Source organism: Arvicanthis niloticus, chromosome 3 (assembly GCF_011762505.2).
Source record: "Arvicanthis niloticus isolate mArvNil1 chromosome 3, mArvNil1.pat.X, whole genome shotgun sequence".
Taxonomy (NCBI): Eukaryota; Metazoa; Chordata; class Mammalia; order Rodentia; family Muridae; genus Arvicanthis; species Arvicanthis niloticus.
In genome coordinates, this window is record NC_047660.1 from 77,994,347 (window position 1) to 78,014,393 (window position 20,047).

The 20,047-nt window shown below is 45.6% G+C and overlaps 1 long non-coding RNA gene across 2 annotated transcripts in view; it reads right to left on the reverse strand.

Annotated features, from left to right (window-relative positions):
* The window catches only part of LOC143441754 (uncharacterized), a 69,520-nt gene that overhangs the window by 16,927 nt on the left and 32,546 nt on the right, over positions 1-20,047 (reverse strand). The window contains exon 4 of one of the 2 annotated variants that reach the window (XR_013109420.1): positions 14,198-19,477. The exons of the other annotated variant lie outside the window; for it this stretch is intronic. This is a non-coding gene — a long non-coding RNA (uncharacterized LOC143441754). Of the gene's footprint in view, positions 1-14,197; positions 19,478-20,047 lie in introns of those variants that run through there. 2 annotated transcript variants of the gene reach the window in all.

Below are 20,047 nucleotides of genomic sequence, written 5' to 3' on the forward strand. Positions count from 1 at the left end.
ATGGTTTGCTGCCCTGGGGTATGTGGTCTACTGCAGTGCGCCCTCCCCTAAGCCTGGTTAGCCCTTTATCAAGCCCTCCCCCAAATAACTCACCACCCGAGCATCTCCATGGATTTTGACGGAGACCAGCTTTGCTTTGAGCACACCTCCGTTGCTGGCATTGTGTGAAGACTGTTTAGGAGGACTGAGCCTTGAGTCATACTGCACACCTCGTATTAAATCAGCACAGTGAGCTCTGCGACTAACCAGTATGCCCAAGTGCCCGACACACTGGACAGCAACCTCCCCTTGCATTCTGCAGTGTGCACAGGCTCCAGACTCTTCCTCCGTGGCCAACTCCTTTTTTTTACCTAAATCCTCCTGCATTGTCTGCTACACAGTCTCCGAATGAGCCCACCCTGCGGGCTTCTCCCTTGTTCCTCTTTCTGAGTGTGGCTGAAAGCCAGAAGGTTGAAGGACAAATGTGGAAAACATCTGTGGTATGATAATTTTACAATTTTGCCAATCGATGAGCGCACGTGCACGCCCGTGTGAACCCAGGGACTCACGTAGACTATCACCGAGCCATTAACATACCCTGGTCCAACCCAGACACAGATTCCACCAACAAAGTCAAGAAGCTCTTGGCCAGTGTCACGAAAGACCAATCCTGCCTCTGGACTCTAGCTCTACGAACAGTTTCTTACTTTCAGGAGGAGGGGGCAGGGTAGAGAACAGAAGAAATGTGATCAGAGGCATTTGCTCACTGCTTTATTTATCTGTCTGTTGATCTAATAATAGCTCTTTATGAGACAAGCTAGCACACAGCAGACTATATATTCAAACCACACAATTTCATGCCGTTCATCAGATAACCTCCCGATACCACACAACTGAGCAAGCCTGTGCCTGCCCCCAAAGCTCTCCAGTTGATAGTTCTTCCCTCTACTGCTCTGAAGCTCTGGGTCCCAGCCCCAGTTACTACTCTGCTTTCTATGACTGTGCACTCACTTGCATGTCCTGGCTCCCAAGAAAAAGGAATCACTCAGCTTGCACACTGTGGTCTAGTTTTTTGCCCTCTTTAGCAGTTTAGATCCGTCCATGTTGTAGTATATAGTACTTGCTTATCCCTTTTTGTGGCTGAGTAATATTCTTTTGGAAGGATATACTACAGACTGTTTCCTCCTTCTCAGTTAATAGGCATTTGGGCTGTTTCCTGTTTGAGCAGAGCTGCTCTGAAGCAGCTATACTGAGGCGTGTTTTCTTTTGCTTCTGGGTGAATAGTAAGCATGGAAAGGTTCCGTCATACGGGAAGAAGAGAGTTAACTTTTTAAGAAACAGTATTTACCGGTGTAGCTGGGTTCTTTCACACAGCCAGCAGCTACGTGAGAGTTCTGCTTCCTTCCCAGCCTCACCAACAGTGCTTTAAGTTTTACCTGCTCTGACAATCCTGTGCTATTGTGCTTCTCATTTGCATTTCCCTAATTACTAATGCGGACGAGAGTCTTTTCATGTGGTTTCCTATCCAAATACCACCTTTTGTAAAGCTTCTATTCAAGTCTTTTGCTCACTTTTTTTTATTGTGCTGTTTTCTTAAGATTGATTTTTTTGAAAGTTCCTTAAATATTTGGATATGAGTTCTTTATTTTCTCACAGAATGTAGTTTGTGTTTTCATTCTGTCAGTGGTGCCTTTTGAAAAGCAGAAGACGACGTTCGCTTGTGTGGTGGTCAGGACATCCATTGGTTGTCTCATGAGGATTCACTGAAACATTGAAAACAAAACAAAATAAAAAAGCTTCTGATGACCATCAGTCAGTATTCATAAAGGACCTACTGTGTGTTGGGAGCCAAGAACCTATTATGCACCAAGAACTGAGTACTTACTGTGTGCCAGGGACTGAGAGCTTGCTATGTCCAAGAAGTAAGAACCCACTATGAATTGAAAACCTACTGTGTGCCAGAAACTAAGAAACTACTATGTGCCAAGAATTAAGAACATACTATGTGTTGGGGAATTCAAACCTACTGTGTGCCAAGGAAAGCAAGCCTATGGTGTGCCAGGAAATATATGGCCACAAGGAGACAAAAACATGAAATCCGGTGTCTGATTTCAGTCCTCAGACAGTAGACAAGAGGACAAGGGAGACCTCGCGAACATTATAAATGCTGTCGGAGAAGCAGAGGGTGACAGGGCTCTCACAGAAAGAAAAAAAAAAAGGTTATATGACTAAAAACCTATTCTTTCAGGGTTTTGTTTTATTTGTGGGAAACTGTGATATCTGGGTTTAAAATACCTCCTCTGGCCACACACTGAAGGCTCCATTGTCAACCTATGGTCCTATGAGGAGCTGAAGGAAGCTTCGGGAGGTGGGCCCAGTGGAAGGCTGTTAGGCCATTAGGGCTGTGCCTTTGCAGAGGCTAACGAGAGCCCAGCCCCCGGCTCTCTTTCTCCTTTACTTCTCAGACATCATGACTTCTGCACATAAAGTCCAGTCATAGCTCAGGGAGATACCACAGGGCCTAGGCACCATGGACTAAAATCTCTAAAACTATGAGCTTAAAGAAACCTATCTTCTTTTAAAGTCATTTTATTTACTTACTTCTTTCTTTCCTTTTTTTTTTCATGTGATTTATGTGTGTGATGAAGACTGCACATGAATAAGTGTACGGAGCCCAGCGCTTGTTCAGTTTTTACACGAGTGTGAGAGTTCCAAACTCAGGACCCCCTGCTTCTGCAGCAAGCACTTTAACAGCTGCTCTGTCTCCCTGGCTTTGTTCTTCCGCAGACTGATCGCCTCAGGTATTTTGTCACAGCCACAGAGAGCTGCCCTGATGATTATTTCCCTATTCACAGAAGTCAGAATGTCAGAACACAAGCCTCACTGAAGACAAAGGGGGATTTGGATAAAAAACCAAGAGGAGGTGGCTAAGAGAAAATGCCAAGAAGGAGGAGGGGTTAAGAAGAGGAGGAAAATGACTAGAGCAAAAAGAAAAAAAAATACCAAGGGAAGTTTCTAGTCGTAAAATAGAAATTAATGGATTATAGAGCAAGGACATTAAGAAAGATCTTTAAGGGGTTGCCGGAAATGGGAGAGCCAGGGCAACTCTGAGCTGTCATGTGGAGCGTTTTATATAACAAACTGCTGGGGAAAGCTAATATAGGCTTTATCTTACAAAGGGTAAGAGGCAGTGCAAGTTGGGGAGATGAAAGGAGAGGGGAGGTGCGGGAGAGCCTGCACCGGGACACTCATGCAGCTGGCTACACGGGAACCCAGGGCTGCTTCAGGCTAAGCTGTTGTCCCCTGTACCTTGTTCATGTAGGAGACCCAGGACAGAGCTTTCAACCCAGTTTGATGTGGGGACAGAGGACAGTGATGTTCTTCTGCAGATTGAGGAACACTCTTCAGGTTCCATTTTCCCCTGGAAGCCACTTGAAAGGGAATATGGGAAACCAGCCAGGTACAAAATGCTTCTTCCTCCATAGTATGCTTTAGAGGGACAAAGAGGTCAAGTGTCCAGAGTACAGTTGCTGCTCAGCTAGAGAAAGCCTGAGGTACACAATGGAATCTGCTCTTCTTGCTTTCAGCATCTACCAGTCAGCACAAGCTGACTGGCAAGAACAGGGAAGGCAAAGAAAGAGACATCAGATAGGAAGTGTTTGCTTTCACCATAAGCTGTAAAATCTCAGGTAAAGATCCATCTGTACTTCAGTAAAATCCCAGAGTGAGCATTCCAGTGCCAAGCAGCAGGACCATGGGATAACGGGGACCAAAGACAAGGAAATGATGCCAAACCAAGGCCAGAAAGCTGACAGTTCCATGGCCAGCTGAGGCCTTTTGTTCCTCCATCTCTGAAGTGTTTACACCAAAACCAAGTCATGCTAGCACTTTGTGAATGAGATTGAGCCCAGCTAACATGTGGAGGGGAAAAGAAGGGGAGAGAGGGGGGTGGAGGTAGGGAGAGAGGGTACATATTTGTCTCTTCGTGAAAGGCCTCGGACCTGTTCTACGTAAACACTTCTGCTCAGGCAACTGGACAGGGCTTAGTCAGCTATGACACATGGCCATGTGCTCAGCTATGTTACTTGGATTCAAAAGTGTCTGAGTAACAGTCAAAATACAGCAGTAGTTTAAAGGCATGGTCTCAAGGAAGGCCAGCCATATACTCCAACACTCTGCTCCTATAGAAGAGGGAATGGGTATTAAAGACTGCTAATAACCACAGCCACATTGATGAACCTCTCACATTAAGTCCTAAATTAAGGGAAATATAAAGACACTATTGTGCTTTTGGATCAGCAATTTCAGGTAAGATTCTGGCACAAAAAAAAAAACCATAGTAGCCCATCACAGGGTCTTGGGGAAGCAAATGGACAGGTGGTGTGTGTGTGTATGTGTGTATGTGTGTGTGTATGTGTGTATATGTGTGTGTTTGCATGTGTATGTGTGTACATACGTATGTTCCTATATATACAAGTACATTTGTGCATGGGAGAGGAATAAAAGACAATCCCAGATCTCATTCCTCTGGTATAGCTCTCCACTGTTTTGTTGTTATTGTTCATTATGAAGTAAGGTCTCTCTCACTCTTCTGGAACCCTCTAGGTAAGTTAGGCCAGCTGGTCTGCAAGCTCCAGCTATCCACCCATCTCCACATCACTTAGAATTACAGGTACACACTGCCCACTATGTCCAGACACCACCCCCCAACTCTTCTAAGGTAGGTTCTGAAGATCAAACTCATGTCCTCTTGTTTGTAAAGTAAGCACTTTACTGACAGGCCTGCCCTAATGGGCAGCTTTGACTTGAACAAAATAAGACAGACAGACAGACACATACACACACAGAGAGAGAGAGACAGAGAGAGAGAGAGAGAGAGAGAGAGAGAGAGAGAGAGAAAGAAGAAGAGGAAGAGGAAGAAGAAGAAGAAGAAGAAGAAGAAGAAGAAGAAGAAGAAGAAGAAGAAGAAGAAGAAGAAGAAGAAGAAGAAGAAGGAAGAAGAAGAAGAAGAAGAAGAAGAAGAAGAAGAAGAAGAAGAAGAAGAAGAAGAAGAAGAAGAAGAAGAAGAAGAAGAAGAAGAAGAAGACTCTTTGGGTCACCTGCTCCCTGCTCTGAGGTCACAGGAAAGTTATGGACCTGGGGATGAGAGCAGGAGACCTGCAGTCTGATGGTGTCAATGGAGGATGTAAACAACTAGAATGAAATGAGGTACATGGAAAACCAAGTTATCCCTTAACTGGTTTGTGTCCTTTGATGGTGAGACAGGCTTCACCCTGAGGCTCTTCCTGAAAACTTTCCCTGTAAAAACTTGTCCTAAGAGTAGGAAGATGAAGGAAGAGAAATATGATGGAGTCATTGTTCTCTGGGGAAGGGATGGAGATTCCAGCCTTACAGTATCCACTGTGTACCTTACACCACTAAGGGGCACGTTTAAATAGACCACTTCAAACTCTGTACCCTGTGTGTAAGCACCATAGCTGAAATCTTTGCTAAAACTAAACAGGTACCCAATGGTATTTAATAGCAGAAGCTCATTTGCACAGTGACTTTACCAGTATTGCCACTGGAATTCTTCTAACCCAGACAAATGGCCTACTAGTCACTGATGTGTGTGTGTGTGTGTGTGTGTGTGTGTGTGTGTGTGTGTGTGTGTGTGTGTGTGTGTGTGTCTGTGTGTGTGTATGTATGTGTCTCTGTGTGTGTGTCTGTGTGTGTGTATGTATGTGTCTCTGTGTGTGTGTGTCTGTGTGTGTCTGCGTGTGTCTATGTGTGTGTTTGTGTGTGTTTGTATACATATATATGCTTCACATTCTATAGTGGAGATACAGGTTATGTGTATGTTTGAAGCTGTAAAACGGGGATAATCATTTTGAGCTTTAATCATTGCTGCACATATTTCCAGGGAACACATGTATAGCTCTCTACAAGACTCCTGGGCTCTATCACTGATCAGAGCATTCCTCCGTGGTACTAGTAGAATCCTTTGTGATCTAATGGCTTCCTGTCTGCTTTTCTGCATTCTCTTACGTGGAAACCACATGCTCTAGTTGAAGTAGCTGCACCTGAGTCTCTGTGATATTTTGTGATGTGTTTCTACTGAATAGCAAGAAACTACTGTTGTAGGGAAATTCTCCTTTCAAATTAAATAGAGAGTTTGTTTTGGCATGGAGCTCCGATTTCTGGCCTTTCATCTCCTTTGTAGACTGATCCCATCACCCCATTATTGAGTCTCTGAGATGAGACTGTGCTGTGTACATCCACATAAAGCAATTGTCTGAGTCGTTACAGCATTTACTTTTAAATCCCCATTTTAGGTATTGGAATGGTAGAGACTGTTGAAGGTTACTGGTTTTATTTGTTCCTTCTTTCAAGCATATTTAAGTGTGCTATTATTGACCAATCAAGCAATACATCAGAGGCTGGATATGGGGAACGAAAAGTCATAATCTCTGCCCTCTAGAAACTCACTTGGGGAGCATGCATGGAAGTGGTAATATGGCTACATTCCAAGCACCTAGAGTGGACCAGCAGCAAACAGACAGTCCCCATGAGATGGGCCTTAGGAAGCTAGGACTTGAGCTGTGTTAGTGTACATGCACAGTAATCAGGTTGGAAGTCTTCGCCAAGCCTCAGTAGACTAACAGAAGCATTGAATAAGCTCCCTTCCGTGACCCAGGAAGAAAGGGACAGTCTTAGGTAGAGGGAGACCATGGGTAAAGTCCAGGGCTATTTCAGGTCATGATGAAACTCTGGTGAGAAAGTGGGGTGAACACTATGTTTCTAAGCTCACAAATATTACAAATATTTCAAGATGCCGACTCTGTCCTAGGAATGCTTCTGGCTTAAATGGGAAAATAAGATGTATGCCTGGGGTCTGGGGGGATACAGCTCAGAGAAAGAGAGAGAGTGTTTGTCTAGCTGGGGCTCTAGATATGGTGTGTGTGTGTGGGGGGAAGAGATGTATGTGTAACCAACCAGGACAGGTTATCTGTTACAGAATGAAGATCTGCGTCCCCGCTCTTGCTCACCCTTAGAAAAAGCTGATTGTCAAAGCCCTAGCCTTCAATGGAGTTGTGTTTGGAGACAAATCCTCTAAGGTTCCAGAATTTAAAGAGGTCATAAGGGTGGAGACTCTGCTTCTGTAGGGTTAGTGAACTTGAGAAAGTGAGAGTTCTCCACAGCCCCCTCCCTCAGAACACACCAAAGAAAGGTTATCAAGACATAGTGATAATCCAGGAGCTGAACTAATCATAACCTTGATCTTGGACTTCTAACTGCCAGGATGGTGAGGAAACCAGTATCTTATATTGGAGCACCTCCCCCCCCCCACCCCTGTAACATTTGCTGCAGCAGCCTTTGCAATCTTGCCACGGGGGAGAACACAGGGGTTCTGATGATGGAAGACACTGCCTGTCAGCCGCCGAGCTAGAACAACTTGCAGAAGGCAGCGACCCTGGAAACATCTGGAAACACTTAGATTTAAGGGAGATTCATAGTGGGGGAACATTCCAGCTTAAGGAAATACCAGGGGCCATTGGGCAGTAGAAAAGCAAGCCTGAGGCCCACTGGGCTCATGCCTTAACAGACTGTGAAAGTCGGGGTACAAACGTGGAGTTGTGGCCCATGTTACTGGTTTCCTTGAGTCTTGTGCTTTGGCAGAGAGACCAGTGGATGTTGGGAGAGGCTCAGCTGTAGGGTGGCTGCAGCAATATAGGGGAACTACAGCCACTACAAAAACTAGGGTGCAGCCCAGAACAATGGGGAAGGAGAGGTGGCAAGAGAGATCCAGGAGTGAAGGTCCACTGAATTCTGTAGCCATTGGATAGTGGGGGAGAGTGGGAAATAGGTGTTAGTTGTGACAAGGTACACTCCCCAAATCATTTTATTACTGTCAACTTCTAAACCTCTCACTGCTAAACAGTCCCACCTTGGGCATGGGGATGTGTACTTGGAAGGGATAGTTAACATTGCACTCAAGACTCCGTTGCTTTCTGACATTCAAGGCTGCTACTCAATCTTAGCTCAAGGGATGAGGTCATTAGTAGTAGAATAGAGTATGTTTGGAACAAAGATGAAATAGTCCTTCCAAATTTCTTGAATGCAGAGTAACACCATCCAGTCGGTAAGACATCTGTGTCTGTCAGAGAGATGAAAGTAAGTGGGTGGATGTGGGATCTCAAGAAACTCACTGTCACCAGAAAACAGAGCTGTGGACACAGAAACACCTAGAATGTGAGCAAAGGAAGAAATTCACAAGGAAACCAAAGGTTTTAGAAAAATGGGGACTCAAGCCATGCTGATGCCAGATGGGGGATCACGGAAAACCTCGGTGTCAGGAGAGAAGTGCGATCAATCGTATCAATGAGTGTGGATTCTAGAAAGCTAGAATGGAAAAGCTCACTATACTATGAGAAGAGGAAGTCTTTCCTCCTTCTACTCTGGACAACAGAACCCTTATCTGACCAAGGGAGAGCTTTGGACCAGGCAGGTGTCACAAGCATATGATGGGTCTGAGCATGTGATTGTCTGCACCCCAGGGACCTTTATTACCTATCGTGATTTAACGGGAGGTGCATAGGGAGGCACAATGAGCAACCTGTCCTTAGGAAGAATGCCACAGAACATCCCAGAAGATGTCACAATCCTGAGCATTTGGCCCCCAAGTTGACATTTTCTTAGCATATATGGGAACTGCCTGTATATAATTCAGGAGTGCAGGTCAGGTCCTGAGCATCATTTCCAAGAACTAACAAGCAGTGTCAAAGTTATTATCCAGCCACAGGTCATCCATACAAGGGCCTCTAGCACAGAACATGAACTGATGGTCCCTGGAATCTTCTAGAAAGGTGTTATATCATTTTTGGCTTTCTGTTTGTTTAACTAGAACCAAGTCCTAGAACATTAGAATTAGCTGACCAAATTTGAAAAATCTAAAACGTTGATTTTGACAGGATTCCATGTTCTGTCGTCTTTCAAGTACCCCCAAGGTTTCAGTGGTTGCATCTGCCAGGCAGAAGAGAAGCTACACAAAGACCACATCCACAGCAGCCCATCTAAAACATGGGAAAAGCCTTCCATTCATTCTGCGAAGAACTCAGCCGCAGGCCAACGCCACCTCCTCACCGATTCAACTACAGGCTATGTGCTCTCCCAGAACATTCCATTCCTTCCTTCAGTTAGCTCTCAATGGACAAAGGAGACAAGACGAAGAGAGGGTGTGAGCTGGGATGCAGGTGCTGATCTATACATCTGTCCTGGCTTTATTCCTGTGGCTGGGATCAAATATTCAAAGGAAATGCAACTTAGGCAAGAAAGAGTTTATTCTCCTTATAATTCCAGGTTATAGTGCATCGTTAGGAAAATGGCATCATCAAGGCAGGAACATGAAACCAGTCATACCACATCCAGTCAAGACCAAAGGAGAAATGAGTGAGTACGTGCTCACTTGTTCACTTGCTTGTGCTCAGCCCCATCTCTCCACTCTTACACAGTTCAGGAATCCTTACCTAGGGAATGGTACCCACTTGGTGGTCTGAGTCTTCCCGCATCAGTCAACTTAGTTAAGACAATCTCCATAGACACGTCCATAGTCTAACCCAAGGTAGACCAACCCTCACTGAACCCTCTTCCCAGAAAAGTCTAAGTGTCGAGTTGACAATTAAAGCTAGCCATCACAATACTTTTGGGTGCTTAGAAATTACCCTCTAAAGATCCAGATACCCTTTGCCCAATCCATGCTGGAATTAGGACAGGATGCTGGACTCCTCCCTCACCAGGGGGCCCTGAATACAGCACGCCTTCCTATAGTCATCTCTGGTACAAAACCATCCAAGTAGGAACATGGAAGACTAAAGCACTCATTTCTTTGTCCTCCTTTCCTTCTGGTGCTTTCTTTTGTTTCTTAGGGAGAGGCTGAGACACACCAACTCAAAAAATGTGCTTCAACTGAAGGAGAACCTGGAGTTTGTCTAATGGGCAGGTTGGGAAAAATGAAAACGCTAATTACTTCAGCGGAAGCATGGAGAATGAGTCAGCTGATTGGGCCACAGGGCAGCCAGTAGGAGCTGATTTTTTTTTCCCCCTATTAGAGGATAATGACTTATTCTCGGGGATTTTAGCTGTGCACACACAACAAAAAATCATTCCAAGTGTCTGCTAGCAAAATCCCAGGCTGCCGAAAGTCGCGTTTGAAAATTAATGTGACAAGCTGGAGGCCTGTTTGCCCCAAGATCAGAAGACAATGAAAGCTTCCTCCCCAGGAAGTGTCTCAAGGTAGAAGAAGAGACCTGGAACTGGGGAAGCAAGGGGGCAGGGCCCCACCCCGGGACCTGGACAAGAGTCAGCCGAGAACCTGGCAGCTGCCTTTGTCTTCACAGTCAGGCCCGGCCTCCTCAGTTACTGAACCTCCACACGGAGGCTAGTGGGACTGTTCATCAATCGCCTTATTCATCTCATCATTAAAATGATAGGTCTTGCTATCTGAGCAGCGCTGGCTGGCTGTAAATCAGGCAAACTGCCTGACAGAAAGGTCTCCTGGCAGGACCCTATACAAGGACTTAGGGTTCACCTGAACACCACTAGACTCCAGGAGCTGAGGACCCCAAACTCCAGGCTCCTACTTCCCAGCTGGCCATGGAATTAATGAAGCTGGGCAGCCCTGGATGCGAGGCACACTCTGGTCCTTTACAGCTCTTTGTCTGCAGTCAGGCTCTTGTCTTTCAGAGCTAGCTGCCGCTGTCTCTGGGGCTGGTGTAGCAGTCAGATAATGAACAGTATATCAGCGCAGTGGAGAGGGGGGCAAGGGGGAGAGGGGTGAGTGAGCGCCTGAGCCAGCCAGCCTGACTTATTATTCCTTCACTCTCAAACAAAACAAAATCATTGGCCTGCCAGGGTCATTAAGGACCCCGAGGTTGTCATAGAAACGACCTTTGGGGCCGGGTGGTTGTTAATGCATGAGTGACTGCCTGCATTGTGTGTTCCCAGAGAGGTCAGAGTCTTGTTGGTGGCTTAAGAAAGAAAGAAAAAGAGAGAGGAAGAAAGAGAGCCAGCACAAAGCCCAGAATTGGACAGCTGACATCCAGGAGGAAGGCTGTGTAAGACGGTCCTGATTGGCTGTCTCGGATGGTGACTTTCTGCTGCCTGGCACCTAGTAGGTGCTTGCTAAATGTCTGAGAAGGTGAGAGGGTGCACTTCTCTGTTTTAAAATGCCCTTTTCTCTCCTCTTAATCCCACTCCTATAGAAGCTGCCACGCCAGTGTCCTCCCTGAGGGTTAGGCAGCTAGTTGAACTTCAGTGGTTCTAGTTAAGATTAGCAAACTCACAGACCAGTTCTAGGACTTGATCAGCCTTCTTCTTGAACCCCATCACTGAGGGAGGCTGTTGCAAAAATACAGCAGACCAGGACCAAGTTTCCAGCCTTGGACTGTATGTGCCTTTCCTAAGTTACCTCCTGGTCAAGGGAAGAAATTCGATTAGTAGAATTTTAGGGCCAAGCCCCCGCAGCCAAATCCTAATGAGCTGGGGGCCTGGCCACAGGACCACAGTGCAATAGGTAAAGATCTAAGAGATGGTGAAAACAGAAGTTTAATCAACACAGTCACAAGGGGTGGGTCTCAGTGGTCCCCAAGTCCATCTTTGGAGTACTAACAAGCTCTGGATTTACATAGGGCAATTGAAGTGTCTATGTGGGGGAGGACCGGGATATTTAGAATCAGGTGTCAAAGTGTGGTCTGGGTGATCTTATCACAGGTTCATAGAAGGCCTTATGGCTCAAGGGGACAATCCGGTTCCCACGAAATGATGACTGTAGCTGGAAGATGACATCATGGTGAAGCGGCCTGTCGAGAGGCTTCTCCTTCCGGTCCAACTTGACCCTTGATTTAGGACAATGGGTATGGAAAGGCTGCCGAGAAAGCTGACAGTAAGGTGGCTCAATCACTCTTTGTTCCTTCAGACTTGAAGGCAGAGAAGGGAGCCTCTGCGGCTCCAGTTGTTGAACCTCGAGTCAGTAACATGTTTGTGCAATTAAACAGCCAAGGAACCCGAAGGAAAGGACATAAATACAAGATGAAGGCGGAGACCCCCGACCTTTATATTATTTTGGTTTCCTTGAGGATTCAAAGTGAGGAATTAATGCCAGAACATTCTCTGACCCCCTCTGTATGTCAGAGTGCCCCCTACCAGCTGCTGCATAGAACAAGCTTAGCCTAGGTTGATCATCCCCAGGCTGCCACCCCAGAGTCCAGAAAGAACTTATATTTTTGAATCTACTCTGCTATTAACTGCACATCTTCTTGAAAGCCTCCTGCACCACTTTATCTGTCTGTAACATCAGGGATGGTCCAGATGATCACTGAGACCCACACTTGCTGTGCCGGGGTCTTCTCGCTACTTAAGATTTTACCAAACACTTGTTAGGTATTCTCTGGGTGGCATTGAAATCATTTGAGCTCTGAGAAGGCCACCTCTGGTCGATTTCTGTGGTGCAACCACAGAAGTGAGGTAGTTAGGGCATTTTTCAATCCACCCAATAGGCTAGGTGCATCACTCAATGATGCCCGTGTTAATTCTGGCACAGCTTTAACCCAGTGGGTTACCTGAAGTCTCCAGGTCAGTTGGAGACCTACTGGGAGACACACCCATTTATACATATGGCACAAGCAAACACATAGCCAGGGAGCAGAAGAAACAGGAGACTCCAGAGCCACAGTGACAGTCTGCCCTTGTCCCATCTGCAATGCTGCCGAGGCTACTCCCTGAATCAGTACTAGAAAGCCTTACCATTCTAAGTCCTCACCGGCTAAAATGCACATTCAGAGAGGTTTAGTGCCCTTTGTTGTTGTTTTTACAATCTGCATACCTGATTTGCATAACTGTCAGGGCTGTGGTCTGGCACCTGCTCCCCCAGGGAACAAGGCAGAAGGAGGCTAGCTCTTGGAGTCCAGCATTTTCTCTTCCTTCTTGACTGCTTTTGAAAAAGCAAGCCCAGCATGGACTGAGCTCAGCCTGATGGTTGATGGTTTACTTTTTTTCTCTTCAGCAAACAACATCTTCCCAGACCACTGAGGAGACAGAAGTTTTAGGGAGTTTCCAAGGTTTACCAAGGCATAATGACTCCACAATAAAACACTTTATCATGTTGGGTCTAAACATCCAAGAAAAGTGTTAAAGGGTCACGGGTGGGAAGGGAAGACTGAAGCTGGAAGGATCCAGCTTCTCTGGGACCAGAACTACTACGAAGTCTTCTGAAAACTTTGGGTACATTGCCTCCCCTCCTGGGGCATAATTCATTTCTCTAACATGTAAAGGACAGTCCAGTGCAATGGATCAATCTGTAAAGAACCTCCATACAAGTGGGAAGAACTGAGTTTCAGCCTCAGACCCCACATAAAAGCTAAATACAATGATGCATGCCTGCAAGAGCCCAGCTCTGACGAGGCAGACAGGAGGATCCCAGGAATTTGCTGACCATTCTGTCTAGTGGAAGCAGTGAGCTGCAAGTCTAGTGAGAGACCCTGCCTCAAAAATATATGATGGGAAAGGATTGTAAAACATACCCAGCATTGATCTCTGGCGCACACACACACACACACACACACACACACACACACACACACACACACAAATATGCAGTGCTCTAATTCTGAAGCCTGGGTTGTTCTAAATAATAATAAACTCCAGAGCATTTGTTCTTAATGAAATTAACACCAAGTTATACAATCGATGAGCTTGCTGGGAGGTTGGTACACCAGCAGGATAGAATAGAATGATTCTTATGTTCAGTATGTTTCCTTAGAAATGAGACTAAAACCCAAACTATAGAAAATGCCACGTGTATTTGCATATCCTGCAAAGAATATTTGCATATAATTAGTTGTATAAAGCAGGGTGCATGTTTCTCAGGGTGGGACTCTAGCTAGCTGACAATTCTCTATGTGACTCTGGTGTGCCAAGTGCTTGTCAAGTAGAGCTGAGTCCTCAGCATCACAGATGCTTAGTACTTGTTGAACACGTCTCAAAACTGAGGGCCACAGCCGGAACTGGCTGACAGTCACACCATGGTGTGTAGGGACATTATTGTTCCTGGTACTGCTTTTCTCTACTACAGCATCCCAGTATACAGTGAAAGAGTTGTGTCTGCAGTGACACCCACAAGGTGGATTAAGGTTATTGGGATTCAGTCACAGTCTTCTGTTGCATGAAAGGTTCAGACAAAGCAACCTCTACAATCCAGTTTATTTTTGAAGTTTAAACCTTTAAGGCACGTACTTAAGTAGCAGTTACTCAAAACAAACTCTGAAATGCAATCTACCCAGGATTCCCAGGGAAAGCATGCTTTCTGATCAAATGTGTTTGGAAAATATTTCTAATTGTGTTCTCAATTAGACTTACAACACATGTCACAAACATCAAACTCTCCAATAAAGTGTACAGTAAAAGCCCAAGTAGTTTTTTAATCTCCTTCCCAGACTTGCTGAATTATCAAACCCCTTTCTTTCTCCCCACATAACATGCAGAGGCATTTGTTGAGGGTCTTAGAATAACAGAAACGGCTGTAGTTCACAACTTCTCACCAGGCAAAGCACCAGCGGTTCTGGGGTCAGAAGTGGGGGCTGGAGAAAGAACCTGATTAAGACTGACTGATGCTTACACCCGGCTTCTGCTTCCAGAAGCTCTTAAAGCTTGCACATGGTTTACTCATGGAAAGTAAGAGCCTGGACTCCTGTACGAGCCCTTCTAGAGGAAACTAATACCACTGAAGCCGCTTCTTAAATCTCGACACTAGAGTATTTCAATGCTCTCTGTGTATTTGTATAAAAAACCCTCTTATGGATGAGCTCAAAGCATAGTTGTTTTCTGGTTCAATCTTCCTTCTCCCTCTTTACTGAAAGCCAGTAAACACCACTTTCACCAAAACTGGTGAGTCATCTCATGTTGTTCCTCAGCTCCAGCAAGTTAGTCCATTCCATGTCTGCATAGGGACTTCCTTACTGCTTGGCAACGCTTTTCTCTGTATTACAGATCCGTTGTCACTTGTTCAAATACAGCCTCCCTGACTGCCAGATCTGGTTCTATGGCCATGTTGCTTAATCTGCCAGCACTTGTCACCCACCTTTGGGTTTCTGAAAGGCCTGATCCTCCTACTAGACCACAAACCTCCCAAGGAGAGGGATCACACTGTGTGACCAGCAGCTGTCTGGTGCTGAAGAGCACTTTGTTGAATAAGTAAAGGAAAAACTTGTTATGTGAAGTAGCCTTGTCATCTGGGCCCTCACTGAAGTCCAGCTCCTTTGTAAGCAACTGTAACCTTTCTCTTCACTTAAATTTGATCTTCCTCCCATAGCCTGACCTCAGCTCCCTGCTGACTCCAAGCCACTAGATAAGGCTCACCCATACTCCTCTTCCACTCCCACAGGCTCAGTCATGTTTCCTGCCAAAGAGAAGACCACAGGAGGGAGGATTTGTAAGCTACAAATAATTGACTTTTTTATATCAAAGGAAATTTGCTCAGTTTTATCTTTTGTTCCATAAAGAAAGTACTAGTGTTGATTTCAAAATGGTACTCACTTGGTTGGAATTTGTATCTTATGAAAATTTCAAATGAATGCATGGTTGACTTTTGAAAAGCACAAATGAATTCTAAAATTCTATGAAGACAATGTTTATAATGTTGCTCATTTGTATTCTCACTTCCTCCCATTTTACAGATAAAGAAACTGAGATTTGCAACGATTGTGAAGTTCAGAAGTGGAGATGCCAAGGTTTAAGCTCAGTCCTTTTGTTTGCCTTACTGAGTTCAGGTCATCAGCTCAGGCTATGATGGCCTTCTGTCTCCTCTGCAAGATCATGAGCTACTTAAAAGCAAAGACCACAACTTCTCTTTGGCAAGTCCAGTTTCTGGCCCAGTGCAATGGCACATAATAGCCCTAAATAAACATTTAAAGAGTAACTAGATAAATGGCAGAAATATTAAAGCCTGGCATAGCAGTCAGCTCAGTATGAATCCCATGAAAGATGTGTGACATGAAATCAGAGGGTCTTGAAGTTCTGAGGAGTCACAAGTTCAAGAGCAGCCTGAGCTACGAAGTGAGTTCAAGGTCAACCTGGGCAACTTACTTAGCCTGTGTTAGACCTTGAGAGCAATCTGGAAGGAAGGAAAAGGAAGGAAGGAAGGAAGGAAGGAAGGAAGGAAGGAAGGAAGGAAGGAAGGAAGGAAGGGGAAGAAGGGAGGAAAGGAAGAAGGAAGGAAGGAAGAAAGGGAGGAAGGGAGGAAGAAAAGAAGGGAGGAAGGGAGGGAGGGAGAGAGGGATGGAGGGAGAGAGGAAGGGAGGGAAAGAGGGAGGAAGAAAGGGAAGGATTTGTTATTCTTTAAATGAATATCTAGGAGCAATGGTAGGAATCACAGAAAGACAGTGACCCTCTGCTTATCTTCAGCTTAACATAAGATTGCTGTGTGTGCACACACGTGTGTACATATAGCACTAACCAAATGACTCAAGACACTTGCGTGCAAGGGTAGATGGTGGAGAACCAGCATGGGTGAACTTGAAAAGAAAGGAAGGACTGCTATTTTAAGGCTTTTTGAGTATATATCTTAACCCGCTCTTAGAGGTTTTGAGAAGTAGTTTCAATAAAATTAAATTCCCTTGTAATTAACACAGTGCTTCCCAAGTGGCCTCCTTGTCCTTTTTCAAAAAGAAATAGCTTTAAGCCATCCACTGTCATGACATTTGTCACTTGCTGAACAATCCACCATCTCTGTTTTGCCACAAAGGTGATCCTTACCCCAAACCCAGCCCTATGAAACCCACAAACTCAAAAGCGAGCAGATGCTTCAAGCTAAGGATGCTCTACCCAGCAAAGGAGGCAAAGGGCCAGCAAGGCTGTAAGCACTAAGAATACTGAAGCAGAGTGAGCACCAGCATCTTGCTGGGCACAGGGTACAGGCTCGGATCCCAGGGACTACTGACTGAAGCCCTGTGGAGTGGGGATGGACCCCAGCCATACGTGGAAGAAGGCAGGGAGGAGAGGCAGGAAATGCACCCCCTTCCCCAGGGTCTCAGGATTGTTTTGGTAATTACCCCAGCTTCTTCAACAGCTTGTGATTTGTCCGGTGCCTGGGAACCTGTATTTGCCTCACACAATGCATAATTCATAGGGCATGGACAGCAATTATGAGCTAATTGAGGGGTGTAATGTTTAAAGAAAGGATCCATTATGAGGCACATAAGGGATGCTGAAGTGAACACACTCGAGTCCACGGAGGCTCGGTGCCCCTAATTCAGCCTTCCTTGAGATGACTCTAATTGTCTCCTGAAGGGCACTGAAGCTGGGCACAAGAGTGCTCCTGCTAGAGGATGCTCAAAGGGTCCCAGAGTGACTTCCCCACTCTCATGAGCTTGGTCTTCCACTTGTCACGCAGACACTGTCACCTGGATTCATACAATTTGAAAGACGCGATGTTTTGACCCCAACCATATTTGCAAAAGGAGTGAGGATCTCTTCTTTTGAGGTGTGGAGGATGCTATAGTCTTCGAGACAGTGCAGTAAAGAATTTATGCCATTTACATAATAAAATTACCTCTTAAAGGCGTTGCAAGAAAAAAAAAATCCTTAGATGGTACATCAGTAGAAAATAGGGAGCTAGCTGTCTTCCTAAGAAGCCCCTGGGCTGGCGTCCTGTATGTGACTAGTTTTTCCTCTTGCTAAGGGCCACTGAAACACAATCACTCATCTGTGATTTCTGTTTACCATGTGAACTAAGGAATGCAGGTTAAAGGGACAGCCTTCAGACCCTCCTGGCCCTGATGCATCATTTCTGTGTACCCAGACTCATCTTTCCGACTGAAAAAGAAAATGTTTTGAGAATGAGTACCTCTCTGTCCTCAAATTTGTGGGGAGATCCACCTGCCTCTTCCTACTGAGTACTGGAACTGCAGGTTTACATTGCATGTTTCACTCTGATTGGAAAGTTTAATTCACCTCCACAGGCAAGTCTTGCTTCCCTTGGGACCTACTCTGTACACTGTGACTCCCACAGGAGACCTCCAATGTGACTGCCACACAAGGTGATCACATGGCAATACATCAAGAAACGTATTTTCCCCTTCAGTTCCACTGCCAAGCCAGCTGCATGTCTCACAGCAGTTTATCAAGGATACTTTGTAAAATAAGAGTTCTGCTAACGCCTGATCTTTGTGTAACTGGGAGGGTGTGCTAGTTGTATACCACACATGGGTTACCACCTTTCTGGAACCCTGTAGGCCTCAGCGTATACCTCACTTGAATTGTTCTAGCATGGCCCTTTAGAACCTGAATTTCCTCTTCATATACAATCAAGTGCTTCCATGACAGTGTGTTGATACCATAGGAAGCCCTCCTTAACAAGCCTGTTCTGATTATAGTACTACAGCTACTCAAGCTGGGCTGCAGTATCCCATGTCACCAGTAGAGTCCGCTTTTTGAAGTGTGTTACACACAACCCCAAGAGTCAAGCCATCATGGTGGTCATCCATGAGTGCTAGAGGTCTTATTGACCACTTTGTCCAAACAGGCCTTGGACAGATGTCGCTGCTTTGTCCTATACAGAACTTACGCTGTCTGCAAAGGAATCCTCAGCTGCGGCACCCCATTGACTGTCCAGCAGCAAAGTGTGTCTCGTTTAAGCAGAACGCCTGGCCAGTTTGTACGGCTGATGAGTTGGCCCCTTAGAACACAGGGACTGATGGCCTCTGCTTCTCAGGCCCTGGGGAGAGAGTAACTATTCCTGAAAGGCTTTTAATCGTTATTTTGAGGCTTTCAAGGTGAGACATTGAAGGAAAGCAAAATGAGCCTGTTTGCTCCAAGACTTAATCACCCAAGGCCCAGAACAAACTGTCTCCCTCTTTCTGTTTCAGCTCTGTGAGTTTTATCTATGTGGCTGTTGGTTTCTGACAAGCAGAGTAAGACAAACAGGAGTGTGGGTGGGCTGACCCTTTCCCCTTCTGATAGGGGTGGCGGTGTTGAGGGATTTCTGGCAGAAACTCTTTGTAGACACAAACACACTCACCCAATTCCCCTCTTCTCTCTCTCTCTCTCTCTCCTCCTAGATCTGACCAAAGATCTTCCTGCAATGTGAGCCACTGAACTCTTCCTCACTGAGTCATCCAAACTCCTTCAAAACCTCTTTCTTCCTTTTCGCCTCTCTCCTCTGAGGTTGTAGCTAATTCCAAACCCTTCAACTCCTGCGGTTGCTTTAAACTGTTTCTTCTGTCCCCCACCAATTCATCTTTCGTCATGTTACTCAATGGCTCGGTTTTCCAAACTTCTTCTTGGTTTCTTCATCAAACTCCTTGCCTGTGGCCATCTATCTCCGCACTGTTGCAGGGCCAGGCTGTGGCTGAGTAAGTTAGTTGAACTCTACAGAACAATCTCTGCCTCCCACTTTGATGTCTCCTTCATTCAGGTACTCCTTCAATCTGAACGCCCATCAGTCACGGGTCAGGTACAAGGACGAGATCTGAGTGACAAATAGTAAAGAGCTGTCTTCAGTGAGCTTGTGGTTTTAGTGACAGCAAGCTTATCTCACTGTCACCATCTAGGCTGAGGGCTGTGACAGAGATGGCAAGGGGCAGATGAAGCACGGGTAAGGGTATAACCAGTGGTCTGTCCTGGGAAGACTTTCCATTCCTGACTAGGCTGATTAGATTTTTTTTTTGGCAACTTGACACAGCTATGAGCATCTGAGAAGAGGGACTCCTCAGTAGAGAAAACGCCTCCATCAGATTGGCCTGCAGGCAAGCATGTGGGCCATTTTCTTGATGAATGCTTGATGGAGGAAGGCTCAGCCCACTATGGGTGGTGCCACCCTTAGGCAGGGAGTCCTGAAGTATATAAGAAAATAGAATGAGCAGGCCATAGAGATCCAGTAAGTAAGCAGAGTTCTTCCATATTCTCTGCTCCAGTTCCTGCCTCCAGGTTCCTGCCCTTCTTGAGTCCCTCAAGGATGGACCGTAACATGAGAGATAAAACAAACCTTTTCCTCCTCAAGTTGCCTTTGATTGTGATGTTTTATCACCACAGCAGAAAG